The following is a 27,873-nucleotide window of genomic DNA, read 5'->3' on the forward strand; positions in this document are numbered from 1 at the left end:
ATTACGAGCCCTATTGGCGTTAATGGATTCATTATTGTATTACATATCGTTCTTGTGTTTTTTTCTTAGCACCACAGCAATACGCTGAATGTATCTTATTTGTGACAGTCGCAAACAATGCTATGTTATAAGTATTTACCATTTTTTGCTTTCAAAATTTCAAACTTTTCTAAACTATTCGTTCTTAAATTTTAATATTCTTATCTAACTTTTGCTTAATTTTTCTATACAGCCTTCTGAAGGAGGGCTCTAGTTGGCTGAAAGCGGTTAAGAAGATAAAACTTCTTTTCTGCAACTGGCTGCTGATTATGTCAGTAAGTACAACTAAATATGCTGAAGATGGATAAATTACTGATCTACGGAACATGTAACTAACTCACTAGAACAAAGGAGCTGCGTCAACTGATTCATGTACAGTGGATACCGGTGGATGTTGCTATTAGGCAACGAACATGTGGAAAAACTGGCGAAACTTCTTTAGCGTCCACTACCCACAGACATACCTCTAGCATACAGTGATTTTCATAGTAGACTCGCCAGTCAGATAAAACAAGGTGGACGATGGTACTGGATGTGCATCGCAATATCAAAGGTACTTGTCATTAGGTGATTGAGCAATACATAAACTCGGCGCTCACGGGAAAATAAATTGTTACTATTAACGGGCTAAGAGCACGTCACACTAATACTAATAAACAAGATATTTGTTAAAGTTAATACCCTCTCCAAGCTGTGATTCCTGTCCCATTGACGAAAAGATTTTACGTAAAGCAATAGAATATGCTAAATGCAATTATCTGAGAACAATTACAAAATGCAATTATCTGAGAACAATTGCACTACACTGATTTTAAGACTTAGTTCCATGGATAACTCCGTTGCTAAATGTATTTGCCATTTCATCCGTCGAACTTGTGGAAAGACTTGAAAATAATGGTTTTTAAATTAAAATTTATGGCTTTTATTGCAGTGGTGCAGTCATACTGATGTACTTTGTCCACTAATTATCTCCTATAGTTATGTTTTCCAGTTTGTTATGAAGTCAGGCAAATATCTTGTTTCTATCTTTATGAGACATTATTGTATCTGGTAGAATGGGCTTCGCCTGAAACCAATAAATAAATAAATAAAGCCCTTACGTGACATTCGAAACGTGCAGCGCGAGTGCAAGCGATGCACGAAAAACTACGATCTAGCTGCAACAACAAGCTTTGGCTTTGCTTAATATTCTATATTTTCGTGACAGACTGGGAGAAATAGCATTAAATCTTGACATCCTAGAAACTCATGTTGTATTTGGACAGATTTGCAGTAAGAGAGCTTATAAGTAGCTATGGATTGGATATATAAACACTTATGGTGATTTTTAAGTGAAGCTAAAATTTAGAGGCGAAAATATTGTCCTTCTAAAAGTGTCTTTTGCTCTCAAGCCATCACAGTATTTCATTTCGTTATTGGAGACTATAATGATGTAGCAAGTGGGCTGCAAATGAGCACTTCGATCCCCGTTCACATGTTAGAATAGTGGGTAAAAACAAATTATCTTTTAATCGGCTTGAAAACATTCAAAGGAAACAAGAATGAAAACAAAGAGTTACGCGCTGAATAAACAAAAAAACATTTTAAACTACTGTAAATGTGATTATGAGAATAAATAACAGCGGGAGGTTCCCTCTTGCGTATACCGTAGTATTACCAGACGTCGCTAGATATTGGGACGAGCGAAAGGCCGAGAACACAACTGAATTGATCTTGCTATATTTTATTTATTTATTTGTTTATTAGTTGTTGTGTTTACGTATGTGTCTCACCCTAGAAGATATTGTAGTTCTTGTTTCACAGTCATTCCTTGGTACATTAATAGCAGCGTGGAGATAGTGCCAACAGAAGACGCTAGATCGCGGAGCGATCTAAAGACCGAACAGACCCGCGATTTGCCGAGTTGTAGCTAAACTGCTCGAGCCCTGGAGGGGTGCTCAGGCACAACACTTGTGATTTATCTCTGACATTAGCACGAAGACTAATTTTGCATGTATTGATTTCTGAAGGAATTAAATTTTTCTTGTGACAGGTGAAGAATTTTACAGATTTTCGTTGTTACCACTCATCCATTATTCATTGGAAACGGACAATTGAATCGAAATCTCGTATAAACATCTGTTAAGAATAGCTTAGTACCAACACAGATTAGTGCTACCTGACTGGACAAGAAAAACGTGAGCTGTGCGGCGGGAACAGTGACTGGCGAAAGAAAAGTGAGAAGTTCCCGTTTACGTATCCTGATTTCAGTTGCTTTATGAATCTGTGTTTGAAGGCGCAGCTGATGAATAATCCGGTAGGTAATCGTAATTTCCTATAGAAACAACACACTACTCTCCTGAGACTGAGAAAGTGACGCAAACTTGCTACACTATGTGATCAAAAGTATCCGGACACCTGGCTGAAAATGACTTACAAGTTCGTGGAGCCCTCCTTTGGTAATGCTGGAATTCAATACGGTGTTGGCCCACCCTTAGCCTTGATGACAGCTTTCACTCTCGCAGGCATACGTTCAATAAGGTGCTGGAAGGTTTCTTGGGGAATGGCAGCCCATTCTTCATGGACTGCTGCATTGAGAAGAGGTATCGATGGCGGTCGGTGAGGCACGAAGTCGGCGTTCCAGAACATCCCAAAGGTGTTCTACAGGATTCGCGTCAGGACCCTGTGCAGGCCAGTCCATTACAGGGATGTTATTGTCGTGTAAGCACTCCGCCACATGTCGTGCATTATGAACAGGTGCTTGATCGTGTTGAAAAATCCAATCGACATCCCCGAATTGCTCTTCAACAGTGGAAAGCAAGAAGGTGATTAAAACACCAATGAAGGCCTATGCTGTGATAGTGCCACGCAAAACAACAAGGGGTGCAAGCCCCCTCCATGAAAAACACGACCACACCATAACACCACCGCCTCCGAATTTTACTGTTGGCACTGCACACGCTGGCAGATGTTCACCGGGCATTCGCCGTACCCGCACCCTGCCATCGGACCGCCACATTGTGTACCGTGATTCGTCACTCCACACAACGTTTTTCCACTGTTCGATCGTCCAATGTTTACGCTCCTTACACCAAGCGAGGCGTCGTTTGGCATTTAGCGGCATGATGTGTGGCTTATGAGCACCCGCTCGACCATGAAATCCAAGTTTTCTCACCTCCCGCCTAAGTGTCATAGTACTTGCAGTGGATCCTGATGCAGTTTGGAATTCCTGTGCGATGGCTGGATAGATGTCTGCCTATTACACATTACGACCCTCTTCAACTGTCGACGGTCTCTGTCAGTCAACAGATGAGGTCAGCCTGTATGCTTTTATGTTGTACGTGTCCCTTCACGTTCCGACTTCACTATCACATCGGAAACAGTGGACTTAGGCATGTTTAGAAGTGTGGAAATCTCGCGTACAGACGTATGATACAAGTGACACCCAATCACCTGACCACGTTCGAAGTCCGTGAGTTCCGAGAAGCGCCCGGTTCTGCTCTCTCACGATGTCTAATGACTACTGAGATCACTGATATAGAGCGCCTGGCAGTAGGTGGCAGCACGATGCACCTAGTATGAAAAACGTATGTTTTGGGGGTGTCCGGATACTTTTGATCACATAGTGTGTATCGAATTGAGGCTTAGGCCTCAATATAGGTTTTAATTTAAAGAAGAATGTGAAGAAACTATCCTGCAACTTCAGCCGGCCTTTCGGTTTGTGATTAAAACCGAAAGAATGTCAACACTTAAAAGCTTGCAGGTTGATTCTTGCAAAGAAGAAAACACCAACCAGCCACAGTTAATAATGCTGTTTATTTACACAAATAGTGACATTACCGGTTTTGAACCGACAGGTTAATCCTCAGACGGCTTTGAACGTTTAGATACACATTTGTTGATGTTTACAATAGTTTTCGGCTCTTTATTCCCCCTTGTGGTGAAAGTCCCTTGGGATTGTGGCCCCCTATGGCAAAAAAACTATGTGAGAAACGGCCTATTTAACTGTAACTTTACGTAATAACGATTGAGTACAATGTAAACAAATCTTTCAAAGCGAAACTGTTTTGGTTTTAGATTACTTACGTCGAAAATCCTGCTTCATTATGTTATAAAATATATAATCTCCAAAACGTTTTTGTCCTAGGGAAGACTGTGTAAAAAGATGGCTGTATGACAATGCCAAAGAATTTATCTCTCACAGATGTTACAATATGTACATTGATGTGGCAGCAGAAAATTCAAAACCCGTAAACGTTTAATTAAATTCACTTTACATTCAATGAGCACTGGTTACAAATAAAATAAATTAAGAATCCAATTTGTTAGAAAATATTACTGAAATGATATTATGTAAATATTGTAGTATACACAGGGAACAGGATCAAAGATGAGAAACAGTTGTACATGAATAAATATTACAACATTGTATTTACGTTTGACTGCTAACTAAATTTACATTAATTTAACAATTGTATTAATGTATGACTAAGCTGGCTGTTACGTTTTAGTGTTGTGCTTCATGATGAGTTACTGTCTGCATGCTGTTATTTTCCAAGGAAGTAGTGTTTATGTTTCAAACTGGAAATTAGGTGAATGAAGTTTATAGAAAGTCTGCATTAATTAATTCAGTCTGTTCAGTGAGGAAGTGATATGTTGGCTTTGTTTTATGTACATATATTTCTACCTCTTCGAGTAGATTAATAAGGCTACCTTTCTCAGCATGATGCAATATCTAAAAGCTTTCCGAACGTGGTTCATTAGAGGTGGGAGTTGTTGCGGACAGATCGGTACGCATGGCTTTGGGATGAAATAACAGCGATACGGGTTGCAAATTGACCCTACCATCAGCTTGGAATGGTGCACAGTTGTTTGTTTGAGAAGAACCGTACTAGAATCTCTAACCATGTGGCTTCTCTTTACAGTTTTCATTTCTTTTTGCGTTACCCGTACCTTGATTTATCCTCCCGTTTTGAAACCACGAGCTTCAGAAGTGTCATTTAGCCGGTAAGAATATCAAGGGGCAATGGCGTCGCAGAGGTCGTGACAGTCTTACATGTATTATATATATCAGTGTGATAATCCCTATCCTGCTATCCTTCTTCAGATTTTACTTCACTTACCAAAGCTGCAGGGTTGTAAAGATGGCCGTTAAGCGGAGCACAAACTTCGTGTCCTTGTCGAATTAGCTAGTGCTCAGTGTTTAATGATCCAGAAGTCGTCTAGACGTTACGCTGTCGTGCGCAAGGCATTCCGAGTTTAGGAAGTAGGTTCCGGACGGGTCTCGTCTCCGCCGCCTGGCGCATCCAGACCTCGCAACAAGAGACGGCCAAATTCCAGGCGCTGGAGCGCCCCGAGCTAACGGTAGGGAGAGGTGGGTGCGTTAACGGGCCGTTCGCGGAACTGTTAATGGCTGGGTCACTCGCTAGGGGCGACACGTTTCCTATTGTCCACTGCGTCTTCGCCGCCTCTCGCTTGGTGGCTGAACCGTTACTGGCACTGGACACTGGATGTCATTACGTGTCCGCCACTCGCTTTCGGAATTCCGTCGCTATCGCGCCATCTGTCAGTATGAATGCCTAAATTGCGATGTGCGAAACACTCACACTGAGGTACTGCACATGTAACAAGGCGGTGCGTGACGTATTCTCCGAAGAGGATGGGGCAGGGGAAATTTTGCGATGTCACCACAAATTTTTTCTCTGTCTTTGTCCCACACCACATGCTCCAATCTCTCTCTCTTTCTCTCTCTCTGCAGCTGACAACGCTGTTGGGTGTTGTAGAAGGCCACACAGTTTCTACTACAGACAGGCGCTCTCTTAAGAAGATGACATACATGTACGCTTGCGTTCTCACTTGTTCGTGTGTAATTTGTTAGTCTATGTTTCCCGTATGAAAGCAAATGGAACCCTCGAGATAGTTTGCAGTTTGGTCAGTATGAAGTAATGAGACACAACATAAAGAAAATGAATGCCATGAATTTTAGTTGAAGGTGGGAAATAACAAAGTTAAATTAAATGTAGGTGGTATTTCTATGGACTGCGTAACAAACCCAAAATTTCTGGGAATGAGTATTGATTCTCAATTGAACTGGTGTAAACACACAAAGATACTTGCACACAGAATGTCATCAGCATGTTACGCTCCTAGAGTCTTCTAATTAGTGTCATTTAGTTACATACCGTTCGTGTTTACACTCAGGTTATAGCTGTGGAACAAATGTATAAAATACGAGCACAGTTTTGAGACTACAATAAAGGGACATAAGAATAATAACCAAAAATAGTACTCGACCTCATTGTAAAATTCTGTTCAAAACACGGAGGATTTTAAATACACTGTATGAGTACATTTACCAACCATTTATGCATATCAAAAATTGCATTGATAATTACCGCGCAAACAGCTCCCTACATAACAATGGGAGAAGATCTACACTGAATGTACATTTACGAATGATAAAACTCAAAATAGCATTTTCTACTGACAAATAAAACTGTACAATAAATTGCTCTATGAGATTAAAGAGAGTACTAAAACGAATTTATTTAAAAACGCAGCTAGTTAGTTACTTGTTCCATAGACCATTTGAACGATTCCTTCTTCGAAATAATCCAGAACAAGTCAGTTACCAGGATATGTATGCATGGTCAGTGTTAACATTAATGAACATGTTTTTTGGCCCTATTCACGCACACATGCAACTACTCTTAAAAACTATTCGTTTTATCATACAAGCTACCAGTTTTTAATAATAAAAATTCGTCCATTGAACAGGAGGAGATCTCCTGGAGAAACGATTTTAGATTTGACTTAAAACTTTCTGACTTTAAGTGCTATTGAATGAATAACAAAAACTTTTTGTTACTGCATCTTGAACTCCAATCTGAGCCACTGACAGCTCAGAAATGAGTAATAAAGGTCATTTTTTTCCTCTAGTGTTGCAGGTATTCACATCATTGCCAACGTATCTGTTAAGCAATACATGCTATACAGTGTAAGTTACTGACATAATACAGAGTAGGGGACTGGTAATAAATACAACACAAGTAAATAATAATAATAATAATAATAATAGCACATCTATCATTTCATACAACGCTCTCGCATTTTTTTCTCGAAAACCTTACTCTCAAGTAAAATTGATTTTGGAAGGGATTCACGTTGAGCAACACAAAACTATGCAACGTCGAATACTAATACGTTCTCCTCTTTCTGAGCTCAACAGTTTACTCGTTATAGAGGGATGTTGGCTCAGCTTTTCAGGCTACCGAATTGGAAACTGCGATACACAAAATGGAAACTGGACGTCTTCTGCATGGTCCTGATGCTAGCGTTTAACGTTATTAAACAATTAAACGAGGTATCACTTTTTTTTAAAACAGACTGGCATTTTATTCGGGAGGATAGAGGTTCCAGTTTTCATCCGGCCATACTGGCTTACGTTTCCCGTGAGTCCCCAATATTGCTTCAGGCAATTGCCGCCGGTATGGTTCTTACTATAAGACTGCCTGTTCCATCCTAGTCGAAATAGACCTGTCAGTATGTAAATGCCTGAATGTATGATTTACGTTGTGTGTTATTTTTCATGTTCTTAAATTTTAATATTATGATATGCTCGATATCCTTGTAAAAGTGATCCGCGGATGAATAAAACTACTATTACGTTGTTAACTATAAGAGGCACTACAACGGCAAAATTACAAGTTACCGTACGTGCGTCAAATCGAAGAACTACGCTAACTGTTCAACGCGACGAACAGAATCGACAGCGACAGACTGTCGGCTTGTTGCGTCACGTGGCGCACAGCTTGCTCCACCGCCATCGTTGTTGTACGTCCATCGCTCTAATCATAAGAAAATAGCAACCACAACGCGTTAAATACAAGGAGACTATTTCGTTATATTTATTTGCCTTATTCACCGCAGTCAGTGATTTTGCAGTAGGGGCATTTAAATTGAATAGTATTTTCTTAATGTGATATGGCGTTGATTGAGGTGGAGCAATATCTCACAGGAACAGAGGCCGAGTAAGAAAGCCGCCGTTTCCACATCGAAGGAATACCGAAATTTGCGTGAAGAGATTAAGATTATCAACATAGAATTACACAGCCATCGGTTGCACATAACTGGTAGGTACATTGACCTAAGTTTCGACGCCTGCTAGGGGTGTCTTCATCAGAATGAAATTTTGCTAAATTGTAAAATTACATTGCTAAAAGGCAATGGTCAAAATTTAGAGCAGCTATGCTGAAGTTGAAAGTGAAATGAAACGTTCTAGCCGTACCACGTGTGCTCAGCTGGGACATACAAAGGCTAGAACGTTTTATTTCACTTTCGACTTGAGCATAGCTGCTCTAAATGTTGACCATTGCCTTGTAGCAACGTAATTTTACGATTTAGCAAAATTTCATTCTGATGAAGTCACCTTTAGTAGGTGTCGAAACCTAGATCAGTGTACCTACCAGTTATGTGCAACCGGTTGGTTGTTTAATCCGATGTCGAAACTAGTATACGGTTGCTGAGTAACAACAATATTCAAAACTGTAATACTGAGTACTGTTTAAAAAAAGTGGTTCAAATGGCTCTGAGCACTATGGGACTCAACTTCTGAGGTCATCAGTCCCCTAGAACTTAGAACTACTTAAACCTAACTAATCTAAGGACATCAAACACATCCATGCCCGAGGCAGGATTCGAACCCGCGACCGTAGCGGTCGCATGGTTCCAGACTGTAGCTCCTAGAACCGCTCGGCCACTTCGGCCAGCCTACTGTTTAAAACTGGAATCAAGACACCTATCTTGGGAACTGACCAAATGACCCAGAGTAAAACTACACTGTATTTCCATTGCATCCTAGCGCCCAGAAAGTAATTACCGAATTTTGTAATTTTTTAACATTTCGATGAATGTGAGCATAATATCCGCCGTGTGTCACAAAAATAATTTACATGTGCGATAACATTTCGGATTCAGTGAATCCATTTTCAGGTGCTTTGGTTTTTCCATCATCTCTATATGTCTTTTTATGTGGTGTTTTGCACCTGATGTTAACAAAGACGACGTTATGTACGGCAAATATAAAAACATTACTTTAAAATAATTATTGTTAAGAATGAAAGTATTACCTGTATTTCCGGAGCTATTTTCAGTTTTCTACGTTGTAAAGATTGCCTCTATTCTTAAGATTAATCTGTTTTACCCATACTTGTTATAAAGTAATTTTTTGTTAACATAGGATGTAAGAATCGCAAGGAAGACGACATGCTTTAATAACGAAAGCATCGAAAGCTCGATCGACAAGGTCAGAACTGCAGCAGTCGTGGTGATTTCAAGGACAGTGTATTTTTTTAAATATCTTTTTTCATGCTACATTTTCAAATGTCGACCATGTTCCAGTACTGACGGCTTTCGTCCTGCTGACAGTTACTGTGTGACTGCTCGTACACAAAATACGGTAGTGTCCCAGTTTTCAACGGCGGAAGAAGTGACAAGTGCAATTGTGCAACCGCGCGCTCTTTTGATTAATGTTTTTTTTTTTTTAAGCCCCAGCCGTATAATGTTAGTATAAACATTCCGAGGTACTGTTTTTCTGTCAAATGACAGTTTTTACAGCATGTAAAAATCATTATCTAGTGAACCAAATTCAACACTGAGCTCGGTTTTAAATCGGATATCGGTTGTTTCCTAAAAGTGATGAAAACAAAACAGAAACAACAGTATTAAAATAAGAAGATGATGTTGAAAAAATTTATCCACTAAATCGAGTTTAACAAGCTTACTTCCTATAACTTCCTTAACAAGCTTGCTTCCTATAGAGGATATTTAAAATGAAGCAACTATACCACAATGCTTGTCAATGAAATTACTTATCGCACGTCGCTGATTAGAGGGAACTTTTCTGCTGATTTTGTGTTAGTATGTACGTGACAGCTTCCAACATCTTGTAAGGACATTATCGCCTTTAAACAGCGCTTCTGAGTTGGTTACGGGAACAATTGTAGGAATAAAATTAGGAGGCAGGGCGCTCTGGCGCGTTATTGTGGAGTATGGGCCTGGATGCAAGTTGCGGCGCTGTCCGTGTCACGGTGACTTTTAGTATGCTGAAATATTTGAACAGTCCTTCCGCGACGGCATGTGTCGGTGGTGCTCTGACTGCATGTGAGGACCCAGATGTTGCGTTTCTTCGTCTGCAGCCGTGCACGACGGGCGGCTGCGTCAGGGGGTTCCCCGTTCGCCCCGCTGCCAACACAAGGGTATGAGGAAGGGTGCGGCCGTGCGCGAGGTGAGCCGACAGCCGGCGCAAGACGTCGCAGCTGAGAAGCAACGATTCACGACTAGATTCGCCACGCTGCCTTACTGTGTGGCAGTGTACATCCACATCTACATGGATACTCTGCAAATCGCACCTAAGTGCCTGGCAGAGGGTTCATCGAACCACCTTCGCAGTAATTCTCTGTTATTCCATTCTCGAACTGCGAGCAGAAAAACGTTTTTTCTTCATCGAGGCAATGCAGCATGATCTTATTACTGGGCTCTTTCGTGAGAATACATTTTCACCTGCGTGGAATGTAACGAAATGACCTTGCTAACATTTGATGAAGGAAGAGTGCATTCCTAGACCATTATGACCCTGTTGCGTCAGACAACATGTATCCACATGATCAAATTAAGTCCACCGAGATTAAGCTTGTGTAGTATGATTTTCTCGATGGTTATGGTAATATATCTCTTTAATTCTGGTAACTTAACTCGATGAGGAGGGACGTGAACTTCGTATCTGACCGGATCTCACCGGAAGAATCGAAACACAGGAATCGGATGGTCATTTGCAGAAATTGTCTGCGGCCGATGCAGAACCAGTCCATCGACCTAGGATATGTTGATTTAGATATCACTGGACGTTCGAAAGCTAATCTGATCTGGTTAGGAAATGAACTGTTGTTTCGCCCCCTTCGACGTGAAATTATTGGTTCAAATGGCTCTGAGCACTATGGGACTTAACATCTATGGTCATCAGTCCCATAGAACTTAGAACTACTTAAACCTAACTAACCTAAGGACAGCACACAACACCCAGTCATCACGAGGCAGAGAAAATCCCTGACCCCGCCGGGAATCGAACCCGGGAACCGTGAAATTATTGTGCGTGTCCACGTACAGTAAAGAAATGTGGGTGAAACGGACTTTATTTACACATGACACAAAATGCATTTACGCACTCATTTTAAGGCTGTCTCGTTCGATCTCAGTGAGAGCTAGATAGAGAGACAGAGAGAGAAAGAAAGTGGGGAGGAAGTCTCTGCAGTTCACTTTCCGTATCCATCACTCATCCTTTCCAAAACGCTCTTCTCCAAAAACCCACACCAACTACTTACTACCCACTTCTTTCTAAAAAGCAATAAAGTTCATTTCTCGTCCATCTCTACACCCTGACGGTATCAAATCCTATACCACCGTGATCACCAGCAGTGCAAAACGACAGTTTTAGGTATGTTATCATAAAGAAAGACGGCTTTTACTTTTTAAGAAAAACAGGGTGTAAGAGTCCAGTATTTTAATTTATAAACCATTCGTAAATGAGCACATTTTTTTCATATTTTAAAATCACGTGTACATATTTCTGTATCTCATTCACTGAAGAGGAGATGTGTCACTGGTGTCACATCTCCTCTTCAGCGACTCTCGGGATTCGGGGAGTCACGCCGGCTTCGGCCCGAATCCGCCAGGCGGATTAGCGACGATAAACGGTTTGCCGGCCAGCCTGGATGTGGTTTTTATGCGGTGTCCCACATCCCACCAGCTGAACACCGGCTTCAGCTACACGATTCACAAACACTTCGAAAAGGTTCACGCACTTATTGTCAAAGTTACCATAAACGCAGAGAGATTGCGTACACAAATTCCATCACGAGAGGGGATTGGGGGGCGAGGCACAAGGATTGGACCACCAACATTGCCAGATTCAGAATAACATGCCGACCCTTTGAAGACAAGCGATATGGTCAAGAAAAAGGCGAAGAAGGGATAAATACTAGTATATAATTCAAATAGATATTTTTAAGTTGCAACTAGCCATTTATCGATTTCAATACTAATGCCACTGTTAATATGTTCGAAATGTTTTTTACTTTTTTACGTAACAGCCAGCGCTCGGGAGTTCTCAAAATCGATTTCTTCGAATTGTTTTGACAATTGTTTCGTACTGCGTTAAGAAATGGATGTGGAGGTACTGACTTTCAAATCGTATAAGTATGAAAGAAATGGAAGAGGTTCGGTTGGTGAAGGTGCCCTGTGAGCTTAACGCTTGCCTCTTCCTCTGCAATCATTACTTATGATTTCTTTTAGTCTTAGTAATGGCTTTTCTGTTGTTCTTCAGTCGTGATACTGTGGACACGCGCTTCCCGTGTTCATGTCCCCTTTTAGTGAAAAGAGTTGTGCACGTACTGAAGCTCTTCTTAAAGTACGCTCTGTTTTCGTTATCATGTTAACGCTGAAGAGGAATTAAAGCCACCTCTGCTTCTTGGCGGTGCTCGTAATTTCTCTTGGTCAAACTCTCTCTCTCTCTCTCTCTTTATCTCTCTCTCTATTTCTCTTAGTTTTCTTTATGTTTGTATCGCCTTTCCGTAAACCAGCAATCTCTTGGGGTATATGTGACCAAAATTATTTATCCATGTAAAATCATGCTTAATATCTTTCGTCAATCGTCAGTATCTTTATCTCTCCTCTGCCGCCTACTGACAAGCACGGACAAAGCAATAGGTCTAATATTATGGAAAGATCATTTTGCCTTAGTCACGGATGGACAGTGAGAAGCCACAGGCAGGTAAGATGAGGAAGAATATGTTGTTTTTTCCTTCATTTTCAGCTGCGGACTGTCTCTTAGAGCCAGCAGCATATCTACGTGTGTACCATTTCCATCAGATTATGCGTGTGTAAGTTAACAAGCTTCCGATCTCGTTAGATTGGACAGCAAACTGTCATAAACCTTCATGAAATCTCAGAAAATATGTTTCTAGTGTCCTCTAGAGTATATTGTTTCGGAATATGGTCACACAAGTTGAAAAACGGTCGACAACCAGTGCTCCCCTTCTCATAAGAATTCAGTTTCTCTCATGTTCATTATGGTGGAAATTTACATAAGCCAAAGTCTTCCGAACAGGTTGTTTCGTACACATACTGCGATTTTCCCGTGTTCTACTAGCTGACTGAAAACTGCAACTTTTTCTGACCACTTTCTAGCGTATCTGTAATCATGTTCCATATCGTCGACCAGTTTAATTAAAATATTCGTGTGACGTGACTCTTGCCATTTTTATTTATATCTTAATCGATGACCATTTGCATTTAATGAAACGCAGTGCTGTGTGTTATATCCTTATCAGTTGCTAATCTGTTCATCAACATGAAATCATAATATGAATCATTACTCGCCCTAGTTTCTTGTTACAAAACTTTGACAGTGCGTTTATGTAAGGATCGCTGTGAAAATACAGCCAACACTATTTGGTTTAGTCTTTCGCAGGAGTAATATACTTAGTTTTGCTAAGTTTCACATGCTGATTTTATGCTGCCAAGCTAATGTCTTGCCACTGTCAGGCCATTTTTTCTACCACGACCCATCAGGGTGGGTTGTCACACGGATTTGTTGTCGCCATTCTTAGTTCTCAGTCGCTGCTGCTACCTAGCGTTATAAACTTAAACCACAGTACGATAACAATATTACGAGTGTAAGCAATTTCTAGTTCTGGCGACTGTTCTCTGGATTTTATTGGTCTTTTGTTTTTTACACCCGTAAGTATTCATGTCTTGATTTAACTAAATCTTATTATTAACTTTATATTCAGTGAAGTCTACATCACAATTATTTTCTAACAGTTGCACTATGTTATTCCGTATCAGTATTGAGGTTAGGTTCACAGCCTGTTTTTCTAGCTCGGATTTTGTCTGAAATGTCTTTTCGGGACTGGCTATCACAAATATTCCGAAGATGGTTGTACATATGACAACCTACCCCCGGCAATGTTTTTAGTAGGTTTTTCGCTTGTCTGAGGTAGAAAAGGTTGAAAAATCATTAAAAAAAGGAAAACTGAAGAGAGATTTTTCCAGGCATAATTCTTGCAGCAGTTAAGGAGGAATAAAGTGAGTGATTCGTAAAGCTGCAACTGATTATCAAATCAGTTATCCAGCGTTTATAAGATATCGTAAGATAATTTCCCAAGATGAAATTAACGACGAAGAAATAGTTCGGCATTCCACCACCGTTAGTTATTTTCCAAAGAGAGAAGTTATTTTTTCCAGTGACGACAAGAAGTAATTGAAGCAGTACGTTCTACAAGCAGCCGATGTATACTATGGTTTAATGCCAAAAGAAATCAATACTTTTGATATTTACGTGGCAGATACTGTTACAGGTCCTAAATCTTGACAGAATAATGGGTGTCACGGAGATTACTGGTCCGCTGGTTTCCTAAACTGACACCCAGCTCCTTCATTAGGAAAACCAGAGGTGACCATCTCAGCATAGAAGGGCTAAATGCAACGGAATCGTCTTGTTATCTTTCCCCACACATAGTTTGCATAAGCTAAAGGCTCTTGGTCGCATTGTCTATGAGCGGTTCAAGCTATTTTAAAACTCAGCTTGTGTCGGTTGGCGGTAACTACCTCAGGGAGAACGAAAACAGTTGACGATGTATCACAACTCGTTTCTCGTTCGTGACCTCTTGCAGTGTCTCCATGTAATATTCCTCTTTCAATGAATATTTCGTCAGGTTTTCGGCCCACAAGAATATATCCCTTAAATTGTGACGTATACACAGATACTGATTTTGAACCAAGCTTTGTGACATATAGAGAGCAGCCTGTGAACCAGCTCCCAAAACAGCTTGCAAAGCAGCTTTTGGAACAGCCAAACAAACAGCTTCCAGAGATGTCTCAAGAGAACCAAGATGAACCTCGATATGGGCTCCCCAGTGTGCGGAAGTCAACTCTTGTAGCAGGATCTTCACCAAAGGCGGGCTATAGGAAAAATACAGATAGAAATATCTCCCCAAAATGAGATACCGCAATTTTAACAGATTCACCAGCTGAGAGAGAGCTCGAAAAAACAGCTGAAAATGCAGCTAAAAGAAATCACTGAAATGTCTACGTAGAAAAGCAGCTAAAAATAGCGAGAATGAAAGTAAACAAGACAGGTATTAAAGAGAAGAAAGAAGTATTACGCCATCGTCGTCTATTTTTTCATTCTTATTTAAATTATTATTTTAGTGCCTAAAATGATTTATGTGTCAGCGCTTTATCGATGTCATTGTTTGATTGTTGTATTCTTAGTGCCATTTTTCTAGTAAATAATGTCTTCTTTTCCCTCTAACCAACCCTTGACAGCCAACCCCGATGTCTGTGGCAACAAACCTGCAGTCATGGCATGTTGTCACAAATACTTATTCCGACGGAATGTAGCCAAGGATACACATTATGATGACATAAACGGAAACTGTAAACATTTCCTTTTCAAAAATTCAAGATCCTAAACCGCGACAACCAGCCTCGGCCTGCCTGTTTCTAGAACAACCTCCCAGCAAGCTTGTATGATTTCCTCAAGATCTCTTCCTATAGATGTACTAAATGTAATATGATGCTATCTAGTGCTATGCAGTGTGTGGGTGTTCGAAATGAACTGTTCTTTCTTCTTTTTTCCAGGATGCCTGACATCGTTGTACGAGCAGACTGTGTAAGTAGAACACTGCACTTTACCTTTCGTTTTTCTACACCACATGTATACGTGCTTTATGGTAGTGAGTGGGTCACATGGTAAAAGAAGCACTGTCAACATTAAATATATAGTGACTTTAGATAATTTCTTAAAGTATAAACACACATGAAACTAACAGAGGAATATGTTTCACCGTGGCAGTACTTTCTCTATGAGAAATTAGTCAACAACCTAACACTGTTGTTGCACCGAAGCATTCTTTGTCGTAGATAATGTCGAACTCGCCTACAGCGTTGCCCGTGACTGATTCCTTTTGGAATTAATTCTGTTAAATAAAAGATAAATTGCAATTCGAATTTCCAGGGCCGTGTTTCTTCACAGCCCACTACAAACACAACGGATGAAGTTAACTACACTCCTAAATTATATACTAGCATGCTTAATATAACGGCAGCTGAAAAAGAAACGAACTGGAGGCATAATTACAGAAACCAGTACCTGTATGTTAGAAGTGTTGACCTTGTCTGTTGAGACACATGTGACACAAGGCGTTGAATGGCTGTCTCATAAAATTCCCGGGGCTGCGATATTAACCGGTTCCGCACATACAGCTGGACGTCGTCGTCCGAGGTGAATCGGAAATTTTATGCTGACGTTCTTCTTTGACCAAGATGGCCCTCTTCTGATTCACTTCCTGCAGCGCGGGACAACAGTGAATGCCCAGCATTACTCACACACATTGACCACCATTCGCCAAGCGATCAAATCAAAACGACCAGCCAGTCTCACCGATGGTGTCATTCTGTTCCACGAGAATGCAAAGCCTCATACGGTCAACACAGTCGCGACACTCCTACAGAAATTCAAATGGGAGGTTCTCGGCTACCCTCCATACAGTCCGGACCTCTCTCCCTGTGATTACGCCAATTTTAGTCCCCTTAAAAAGGCTCTGAGGGGCAAACGATTCACCTCGGACGACGACGTCCAGCTGTACGTGCGGAACTGATTGACATCGCAGTTCCGGGAATTTTACGAGACATCCCTATACCGCTTTGTGTCACAGTGGGACAAGTGTCTCAACAACCAGGGTCAATACTTATAACATACAGGTAGTGGTTTCTGTAATTATACCTCCGGTTCCTTCCTTTTTGAACGTCCCTTATAAATACTGCTGATGCGCGACTCGTCTTAGCGAAACGGCCAGATGATCTGCTTTCACCGTAGAAGGCATAGCGATCTTATCGTTCACTATAAATAATGTGGAAACATAACGAGCTATCTTTATTTTTCTTTTTTATCTAACGCATTAGGCACCTTCGTGAAGGGAGCCTAACTCCAAATCGTCCTCGATCCGCGTTCTGAAGCAGCGGTATTCAAAACCTCATCCGTCGATTTTTAGTTCCTGTTGTTTCCATAGATTACTGAATGCATGTTTAGATTCAGAAGACGACGACTCATTTTTTTTCCTGTCAGTCTTTAATTATCAATGGTCAACGACACATTAAACGCTAATCTGCCGAAATCATTCGCACATGCTGTTGAGTAAGTAACAAATGGCTAAGAAGTCGCTGGTTTTTACCGCTTTTGGATGAAGATGCCCTTCCAGATTGCACAAGTGCCAAAGATAATAAGAAAGCGTAGCCTTTTTTATTTTCCATGTTTTTGATTTTTAGGTCCGCTCATTCTCTTACCCAAATTGGTTATACTGAGGTTTCGCCAACGTCATTGGCCTTTGCCTTCTAAAGCTTGAAATTATGAAACGTATAGGTGTTTAGTTATTTACTGTGTTAATGTAATTCTGCTCCTTTTCGTTACGAGCTGTTCCGATAATCCTAAATGTATGTTTGTAGTGTCGTGACAATGTAAATCCTTCCAGATTGCACAAGTGCCAAAGATAATAAGAAAGCGTAGCCTTTTTTATTTTCCATGTTTTTGATTTTTAGGTCCGCTCATTCTCTTACCCAAATTGGTTATACTGAGGTTTCGCCAACGTCATTGGCCTTTGCCTTCTAAAGCTTGAAATTATGAAACGTATAGGTGTTTAGTTATTTACTGTGTTAATGTAATTCTGCTCCTTTTCGTTACGAGCTGTTCCGATAATCTTAAATGTATGTTTGTAGTGTTGTGACAATGTAAAGTGTAACATCTGCGCTGGGATTACGGATTAAGCGCGCTCGAAATACAGACAGACACAAATGAACTCCATTTAGAGACGCATTTAGCGTTGTTTTAGTCATATTATTTAGGTATTACTTTGACGTCAGCTGGTCTTTAAATTACGCTGAAAGCAGATTGTTTACTTTTTAAACTAGAGGAAATGGTTCTGAGCACTATGGGACTTAACTTCTGAGGTCATCAGTCCTCTAGAACTTAGAACTACTTAAACCTAACTAACGTAAGGACATCACACACATCCATGCCCGAGGCAGGATTCGAACATGCGACCGTAGCGGTCGCGCGGTTCCAGAGTGTAGCGCCTAGAACCGCCCAGTCACTCTGGCCGGCAAACTAGGGGAAACCTATTGTTTGAGGAATGTGTTTCTTTTCGTTGTGATGAACAGATTACGTGAAAAACTATTTTACTTGTGAAATTCGTGGTGATGTGTACTGAGTTTTTCTTGGTTGATTTATTGTAGGCTTGATAACCCGCCATGATAAGGAATAATCAGTTGCATCACACAAGTGAAAATATTCATCGTACTCGCACATACTTGCATGTACATTAGAACCGTGTACCTGTATTTACATTAGGTTTAATATACATGTCGAATAAGTACTCGACTCTACCATGCAACAAAAATGAACAGATACACGTACTCACTCTAGCAGCTCACATTTTTGTGTGGGACATTTTGCCTTCATAAAAAACTGCGTACGCCACTACCCTAATACTTTCTCCCTGATATTTGGCTGAAAAGAATAGAGTTCTGTAAAGAACTGGCTCTCATACAGCCCGACTTACTGCTCTACGGTAGGAAATGAAATGTACAAAACAAAAATCTAGCTCTACAGTTAGTGATGCGTACTTACTGCAACATCTGGCTATCTGCACAAACAAGGAACCTGCGCTACCGACCCACATATTTAGTACAGCTAATATCCTTGCCAACCCCGGGAATCTAACCTATCTCCCCAGCTTACTGCAACAGCTTTGCGAAGTTTCTTCTGTGTCGTAAAGGTTGTAGTCATGCAGAAATGGTTTCCAGTTTTTGTCGTCTTTCAGATTCTCAATTCACCTTAGAAGCAGTGAGAAACTTTCGAGGTTTGCGTACGTGGAGTCCCTTGATGCCAGAGCGTGGCAGATAGAGATCAGTTGCGTTTCATCCCTGTTATATGGACGCTACTGCTTGTTACAAATTGCGATCGGTTGGATCTAACTCACAACATGAAAGGGCACATGTAGCATCGCATATATGACTTGTTGCTTAGAAAATTATCCCGATGGTATGTATCACGTACCCTTATTATACGTTTTCGTGAAATCGTCACACAGCATAATTTCTTAAGGCAAAAGTCATAAAAATTCTTCTCCGAACTAAGTTCTTAATCACTATTACAAAAGGTGTTTACACATACTTAAGAAAATGAGCTGTTGCCTGGCAAAGATGCGAAGGATATAGAACAGTTTGCTATGTAGTAACGGACGGAAGCAGTTCTAGCATCACTGAATGCTTTCTTGTCTGCATAAATCTCCACAAATCACTGTACGGTGTATGGCGGAGGGTACCTTGTAGCACTACTAGCCATTTCCTTTCCTGTTCCATTCGAAAACATAGCGGGGAAAAAAACGTCTGTTTAAAGCCCTCCGTACGATCCCTAATATCTCGAATCTTATATTCAAGGACATTACGTGAAATGTACGTTGGTGGCAACAGAATCGTTCTTCAGTCGGCTTCAAATGCCGGTTTTCTAAATGTTCGCACTAGTGCGTTGCGAAAAGACAGTCGACTTTCCTCGAGGGATTTCCACGAAGAATCTCCATAATACGTGCGTACTGATGGAACCTACCACTAACAAGCCTAGCAGCACGCTTCTGAGTTGGTTCGATGTCTTCTTTTAGTCGGAGAACAAAAATGGTCCTGTCACACTTCCCTGGGGCACTCACGACAATACCCTTGTCTCTGATGAACATTCGGCGTCGGGGACAACATACTGGCTTCTTTTACTTAGAAAGACTTTGAGCCTCCCACAAATCTGGAAACCTAAACCGTCAACACTCTGCAGTGAGGTACCGTATCAAACGCTTTCTGTAAATCTGGGAATACGGATTCTGCTTGTTACTCTCCGTCCATATGTTGTGGGATTAACTATGAGGGAAGGGCAAACTGAGTTTCGCGCGGACGATGGTTTCTAAATACGCTGTGATTTGTGGACAGAAGCTCTGTCTCAAGGAAATTTATTATATACGAAGTCAGAATGTGTTCAAGATTTCCGTAGCAAACCGATGCTCAGGATATTGCTCTTTAATTATGTGAGTCAGTTCTTTTACATTTCTTTCCTCATATTAGCACCTTTTTCCCAACAAATTATCGGTATTGAGGAAGCTGAGACGACCAGTTTCGTCAGTCGAGACGAACAGTTTGTGAAGTTTTTACTGTTGCACATGTAGATATCATAAGACTGCGCATTAGATATTTTTACGTGGAGGCAGTACAATGTTTGAATGGCTCAGCAACACCCGGTGACAATTTGTTATAACTGCGAGTTGAACGTAACAAGTAAGGTACGAGCAAGTTTGGGGTAGGTGTTGAAATTGTTTACGCTCAGGAAATCAGGGCGTTGCATTGCTGTATAACCAGTCAGAACACGCATCGTAATTACACCGTTAGCTGGAGGTCTGCGGAACACACGGACTGTCACCACAGAGCCTACCTTCATGGCAGTTCGCGTTCCTCCTCATTCGCTCAGTTTCTGTATCTCGTGGAAAATACTGAAAATTTCGACGTGGAGCACTGACAGTACCGAATAACGATTTGCACATCGTAGCGTAAAACTAGAAACAGTTTGAAACAGCGAAAAGTTTGCATTAGTGGCAGGAATGACGGTTTTCATCCATGTAAATGGTGGTTTTATGCTCATAATATCCTGTACTAAATAAAATATAGTTACAATGCGTGGCAGGCCATTAAGATGTAATCGACAGACAATCACACCAATACCACTGTTGTAAACTAATGATGTAAATAATCGATTGAAGTTTCGGGTTATAGCGTTAAATGCTACCACAGAGTACGTGTGATAATGGCACGATTTGAAATAGATTCTCTTATGCTTTACGCCTGCGAATCGAAGAGTTTGTGTAATTCCAGAGTTTTTATTGCCAGGCTTCTCTTCTAGCACACAGGTCCTCAGTTATTAGTACATATAGCCACGGGAAACTGAGGGCTCAGCTGGCGACTCAAGTCGTCGTATCCAGTTAGCGACGTACTTGACAGGAAGACAGGGAAAGGAAACTTCGTGTTTACTTCTCTGCTGTGAAGGTCACATCGAGATGCTGCGGTTAGCTGTTTCCTGTTGGAATGTAGTCTCAGCCGTTTACTGGAGGAAGAGAGTGAATCTAGTCTTTAGGACCTCTCGAGATAGTGACGGTTGCTGAGTGACCAACAATTCGTATCTGTCTCGATCGTCGACGATAACCCATGACTCGCTCCAGAATGTTGGGTCAGTACAACGCCACAGAATGGATGCAGAAATATAACACAGATCCTGGCTATTGTGCGTGCATTAATAAAGTTAAGTGGCGTAAGGGTAGGCAGCACGACGCGTTGTTGAACAAACAGCGGGTGTCGCTGGTTACACTGATGAAGGGAAGGGCTTATCAGCGCAAAGAAAGATTTCTGCTTCGAGACGTGCCTCGAGTCTACAGAATTCTGACTGGTCTGATGCAGCCCTTTCCTGTGCCAAACTCTTCATCTGAGATGAATTTACACCGAACATGGATATATTCGAATGTCTGTCTTACCCTATCAGGTTTACGCTCCACGGTCCCATCTAGTACTATGCAGTTTATTTCATGATACCTTAATTCTAGTGTTAGCATCGTAATCCTTCTTCTAGTTACTGTTTTAGCTTTCTTCGCTGATCTCCATTTCTTACCTCACCAGTCCGCATAACTTTGAGCATGCTTCTGTAACACCACCCCTGAAACGGTCCGATTCACTTCTGTTCCAATCTTTGCATGATCCTAGTAGATTTATTTTGTCCAGGAATTGTCGCTTTGTTTGTGCCAGTCTGCTTTTAATGTCCTCCTGGCTTCGCCCGTCATACGTTATTTTGCTTTCAAGTTAGCAGAATTTTCATGACTTTCTCTACTACATGCTTCTCAGTTTTGATGTTAAATTTCTCGCTATTCTCATTAGTCTCGTCGTTCTTTGGTTTACTGTTATTCCATATTCCGTGCTCATTAGACTGTCCATTCCGTTTAACCAGTCGTGTAATTTTTCCTCACTTCGTAGATTGGATTTTCACTTTGCAGCACAGTGAATGCTGATCTGAAACTTGGTGGTAGATTAAAACTCTGTGCTGGATCGGGTCTCCAACGTGGGTAAGTGTTCTACCTATTGAGCTCTCCAAGCACGACCCGCGGCTCTCGCTCACAGCTGTACTTCCACCAGATAATAGGTGGAAGGTAGCAGATGAGGTGCTGGTGGAAATAAAGCTGTGAGGACGGGTCGTGAGTCGTGCTTCCATAGCTCAGTCGATAGCAGATGTGCGAACGTTCCAGGTTCGAGTCCTGGTCTGGCAGACAGTTTTAATCTACCACCAAGTTTCAGATTAACAATGTCATCAGCGAATCCTATCACTGATACTGTTTCATCCTGCATTTTAAACCCACTCATGAAACCTCTTCTTATTGTCGTCGCAGTTTTTTTCTATGTGCTGTTAGGAAGGCTACACCTGCCGCCATCCTGATTTAGGTTTTCCGCGATTTCCCTGAATCACTTAAGGCAAATTCCGGGATGGTTCCTTCGAAAGGGCACGGCCGCTTTCCTTTTCCATCCTTCCCCAATCCGAACGTGTGCTCCGTCTCTAATGACCTCGTTGATCGACGGGACGTTAAACACTAATCTCCTCCTCCTCCAGCACACTGCCTTGTTGTTGTCGTCGTCTTCAGACGCAGTTTGATGCAGCTCTCCACGCTAGTTTATCCTGTGCGAGCCACTTCATCTCCACATCCATTCGCACCTGCTCACTATGTGTAGTCCCCGCCTTGTATCCTTTTAATTCTCTTCTTCGGTTATTCTTATTGCTTCCCCTTAGATCTTGTACATGCTGTGCATTACTCTTCTTTTTCTCTAGCTTATACCTTTTCTTCTGAGAATTTCAGACATCTTTTACGTTATCGAACGCATATTTAGCTCGACAAATCCTGTGGAGAAATCTTGATTTTTACGTCTTGGCTTAATTTTCAAGCGCAACCTATGAACTGTATGCCTCGTGCGTTTAGTACTCCTAAATCCGAACTATTGTCTTCTAAGAGATCCATAATTTTCTTTCCCATTCTTTCGCATAAAACTATTATTATTATTGACAGCAGTTTGGATGGTAGCGGCGGTCATCGCATTTATTTACCCTTGTTATCTTCGGCGTTGTGTGGATGATACTTTTCCGAAAGTCCAGTGGTATCTCTCCAGTCTAAGATATTCCCCCACATCGCTTGAAGTGAATGCCTGGATGGTACCTTTGAAAATTACGTGGAAAGTTTCGAGCCCCATTCTTGTCCAATCCGAGGCTGTACGGTGTCCTAAGCGGTCTCATCGTCAGCGGGAAGTTAAACCTTGATCTTCCTTCATGTCTTCTTTGTTTCGTCCCACAAACAAAACGCTGCTACTCGCTGTCATCACAGTATCGTCATATGCAGCTTTTTCTGGAGATGCCGATTAATTTTCGTGTTTTACTGTCACAGTCTATGGGTACCTTTTTTTTTTGAGGCTACCGTAATTACCTATTTAACTGATGGCACTGTTCTCGGGTTTGCAGCCAAATTATGCAATCATCTGAACGCAGTATTTCCACGATCCACCTGGCAGTGGTCTTCAGGTGGGAGTGCTGTATGCTAATTTCGCCGGAAGTGATCCGTAGCGTGAACGGCGGACCTTTTATACGCCGCGGAAGGCCTGTAGCACAGTGCGCCACAAATCGTCGCTGCTGCCCCCTAGCGCAAGTTGACGTACAGCGCCCCCGTGTTGTAACCAGGGAAGAACCTAATCGCTGTCCTGTACCACTTTCAACATATTCTGCTGGCCGAATCAGTGACAGTTGTTTTTTGAAATCAGAGTAAACAGGGTTCTCAATCTTACTTAAAGAGTGACCCTTGTCTATTTATAATTTTGTCTGCCAGTCTAATTTCGATAGCTTCCTTGTCTCAATAGCGAGACGCAGGGGCATCCATTTGTGTTTTATCGTAAAACGTCGTGTGTCACTCGGTAAGGCAGTGTTCGGCGAAGGCATGTTTATCATGCTGCATCGAAGTATAGAGTGGTGCGATTTTCTCACATTGGCATTCTTAAGTAACAGAACACTGTATGTTGTCCTCGTGTTCCTCAGACACAAGAGCATCGTCAGGAGTGCCCCAGGAAAATGTGATAGGAGCGCTATCATTCTCTATGTACATAAATGATTTGGCGGACAGGGTGGCCAGCAATCTGTGGTTGTTTGCTGCTGATGTTGTGATGTACGGGAATGTGTCGAAGATGAGTGACTTCAGGACGATAGAAGATGACTTAGCCAAAATTTCTTGTTGTTGTGATGAATGGCAGGTAACTCTAAATGTGGAAATTATAAGTCAGTGCGGATTAGTAGGAAAAACAAACTTGTAATGTTCGGATACAGCATTAGTAGTGCGCTGCCTGACTCAGTCACGTCTTTTAAATATCTGGGCGTGACGATGCAAAGCGATGTGAAATGAAACGACCATGTGAGGGTTGTGGTAGGGAGGGAATGATCGACTTAGGTTTATTGGAAGCATTGTAGGAAACTGAGGTTCATCCGTAAAGAAGACCGCATATAGGACGCTAGGGCGACCTATTCTTGAATACTGCTCGAGTGTTTGCGACTCGTACCTTGTCGGACATCGAAGCAATTCAAAGGCGGGCTGCGAGACTTTTCACCGGTGGATTCGCACAACACGCAAGTGTTGTGGAGATGCTTCGGGAACTCAAATGGGAATCGCTGGAGGGAAGGCGACGTTCTTTTACAGGAACACTATTGAGAAAATTTAGAGAACTGGCATTTGATGCTGATTGCAAAACGCTCCTACTGCCACCAACACGAAGATAAGATACGAGAAGAGTATGTAAGTAGATGTAGTTGTGGATTCTGTAAACATAGGGCTTTCTAGATACTACGTCATCTTTTACCGAGCCAACGAGCTCTCCAATCTTGGCTGGCGAATGAAATATGCCTCTGATATTCCATCTTTATAAAATTATTCCTGTTTTTGCAGATATGTTCTCAACATATAGTTGTAGAGCCACCGATCTACATACCTCTTCTAATGGCTCTGGCGCAGAATAAAACTCTAAGGCACGACAGATCTGTTAAGTTAGTTCGTTCCGTGTTCCACATATGATTTGAACGATTCTTTTATCGAAATGATGGGGAACGAGTCACTTTACAGGATATGTATACATGATTAGTGCTGACATTAATAAAAACGTTAGTTTTTAGTCTTATTCGTGCAGCTGCGCTTAAAAACCGTTTTTTACAAGCTAGTAGGTTTTAAATAGAAATTCGTCTACAGAATAGAAGTTGTCCAGGAGAAAAAGATTTAAAACTTGCTTTGCTACCTGTCAGATGTCACTGGCAAATGATCAGAAATGTTTGTTGCTGTATACTGGACTACTTTCTCAGATACAGACAGCCGTCATAATAGGTAATGAAGTTAATTTTTTGCACTAGTGTTATAGATATGGATATCACTATTCTTCTCAAATTGTATTGGATTATTTATAAAGAATTTCTTCAGCGAATATGAGTTAAAATGCCAGACTCCTTGAAGAGGTACCTACATGGCGACCACAGGTGAACACCACATTCTTACCGCTCGCTTTTATGCAGTCAGCGCTGTCTTTGCTAATTTGTGAGTTATTAGATAATTATTCTATAAGACATTATTGAGTGGTAATATACAAAATATGTCAGGAGGCTGATTCGTTTGTTTCCAAGTCTAACAGTTATACGAAGAGCAGAAGTAGCTGAACTTAATTGTTTGAGAAGTTCAGTAATATGCTTCTTGCATTTCAAGTGTTTAACCTGTATGTGCACTCAAACATTTGGGGTATTTTAGCCTGATTATTGACTCCTGTTTATGTCATACGTCAATAACTGTTGGTACGACTCTATTCGTTGTGCAGAATTGAATACAACGTGTTTTCTCAGAACTTAAAAAGAATTCATTTTCAGAGAATGATTCTTTGGTAAGCATCATTAACAATGTCTTCTATTTCATTCTCAATAATGAAATTTATTATAGCGCTAATATCGTCTGCAAAAAGTACCAGTTGTGCTTGTTGAATGTTAACTAGAATGTCATTCACTTACATGAGTAACGGGAGTGGACACTAAATTGAACCCTGTGCGACTCCCTTTGTGATTAGTCTTCAGTCACTAAAATTTTCGCTGCTTCCAACATTGTCTGAACTATTCGGCACAACGTTTTGCATTCTATTTCTCAATATGATTCAGACCAGTTACGTGTAAAGCCACCAATTCCATAAAACTTTGAGTTTTCTGTTAGTTTAACATGATCCACTCAATCAAACCTCTTGGAAAGATCACAAAAATGCCAACTGGCGATATTATATTGTTTAAGGTTTGTAACACTTGGTGAGTGAAAGTGTAAATAGCATTCTCGGTTCAGTAACACTTTTGGAATCCAAACTGTGATGTGATAGGTAAATTTTTTCTCCTTATGTTTCAGCCTACTCTTGAGTAAATTACATTTTCATATATTTTGGAAAACGATGTTAGTAAGCAGGTTAGAACATAAATTTTTGACTCCTTTTTGTCACCTTTCCTATAAAGAGGTATAACAATTGCTTATTAAGTAAGAACAACTTTTCAGAGTTCTGAAAGAAATTCCAACACAATTAGAGTCGTTTTTAGAATTTTCGTAGTTCTATAAATTTTTCGGTACTGCTTCTGGTTGTTTGGTTTTGTGGAATGACATTTTTAGTATATTCTCTTGCTGCTACAACTGAACCATTTAATGCTATTTTTGCTGCCACATTTAGAATGTAATTGTTAAAAGTATTTGCGACTTGTGATCATTCACAACATTGTCATTTAGTTTATTATGGTGTCTTGTACACTGACTGCCTGTCCTATTTGAAAATATTCCATATAGTTTTAATCTTATTATCTGCATTATTAATTTCTGTCAGCATGTTCGTACTTCATGAAATTTTAACGACTTTTCTTAAAATATTACAGTATTTTTTGTAGTATTCAGTAAAGTCAGATCTTGCCTTATCTACACTGAAATCTGCATAAACTACTACTTCTTTTTGTCTGACAGTTCAGCAATGCGTTTAGATTTCTCATAAATAGCTGGTAATAATTACCATAGAAATATTCTGCAGTAACAACTCTCTGTCTGTCTGTCTGTCTGTGTACCCATTCTGCTTGAACACGAGCTTAAGGTGATGCAGCTCTCGTGTCAAGCTTTCTGCGTCTGAGTTGGCGTAAGCCCCTGATATAATAACAGAAGCGTATTTCGTCCACCAGTCAAGATCAGAGTGCTCGTTGGCTCGGTAATAGATGACCTAGAATTACAAAACCCCTTGCCATTGTCGGAAATTCGCCCCATTCAACACAGATGTGTTAAGCACAAGCGCCATAGACTTTGATGCAGCCTGAGAAATCGGCCTCCGCGAAGCACTGTCTTACCGAGGCGCAAACAAACACTGTTCGGTGTGACATAACTGGATTCCCCCGTGCTTCGCTATTGGAACTATGTTTTAAAGAATTAGACTGGCAGACATTATAAATAGAGACTAGAGTTACCTTTTAAGTAAGATTGCGAACCTTATTTTATAAGATAAAAAACTATCATTGACTCAGCCGGCAGAATTACATTGAAAATGGTACTCGACAGGAATTCACCGGTTTGTGCCAGGTTTCACCATTGGGGCGTTGTACGT

General features: G+C 41.0%; 1 protein-coding gene across 4 annotated transcripts in view; it reads left to right on the forward strand.

Annotated features, from left to right (window-relative positions):
• LOC124797867 (myocyte-specific enhancer factor 2) overlaps positions 1-27,873 on the forward strand; it is an 896,186-nt gene that overhangs the window by 736,392 nt on the left and 131,921 nt on the right. For all 4 annotated transcript variants that reach the window (XM_047260953.1, XM_047260948.1, XM_047260947.1 and 1 more), the window contains one exon: positions 15,718-15,748. The gene's annotated coding sequence lies outside the window, so the exon portion shown is untranslated. The remainder of the gene's footprint in view (positions 1-15,717; positions 15,749-27,873) is intronic.

Source organism: Schistocerca piceifrons, chromosome 5, assembly GCF_021461385.2.
Source record: "Schistocerca piceifrons isolate TAMUIC-IGC-003096 chromosome 5, iqSchPice1.1, whole genome shotgun sequence".
Lineage (NCBI taxonomy): Eukaryota > Metazoa > Arthropoda > Insecta > Orthoptera > Acrididae > Schistocerca > Schistocerca piceifrons.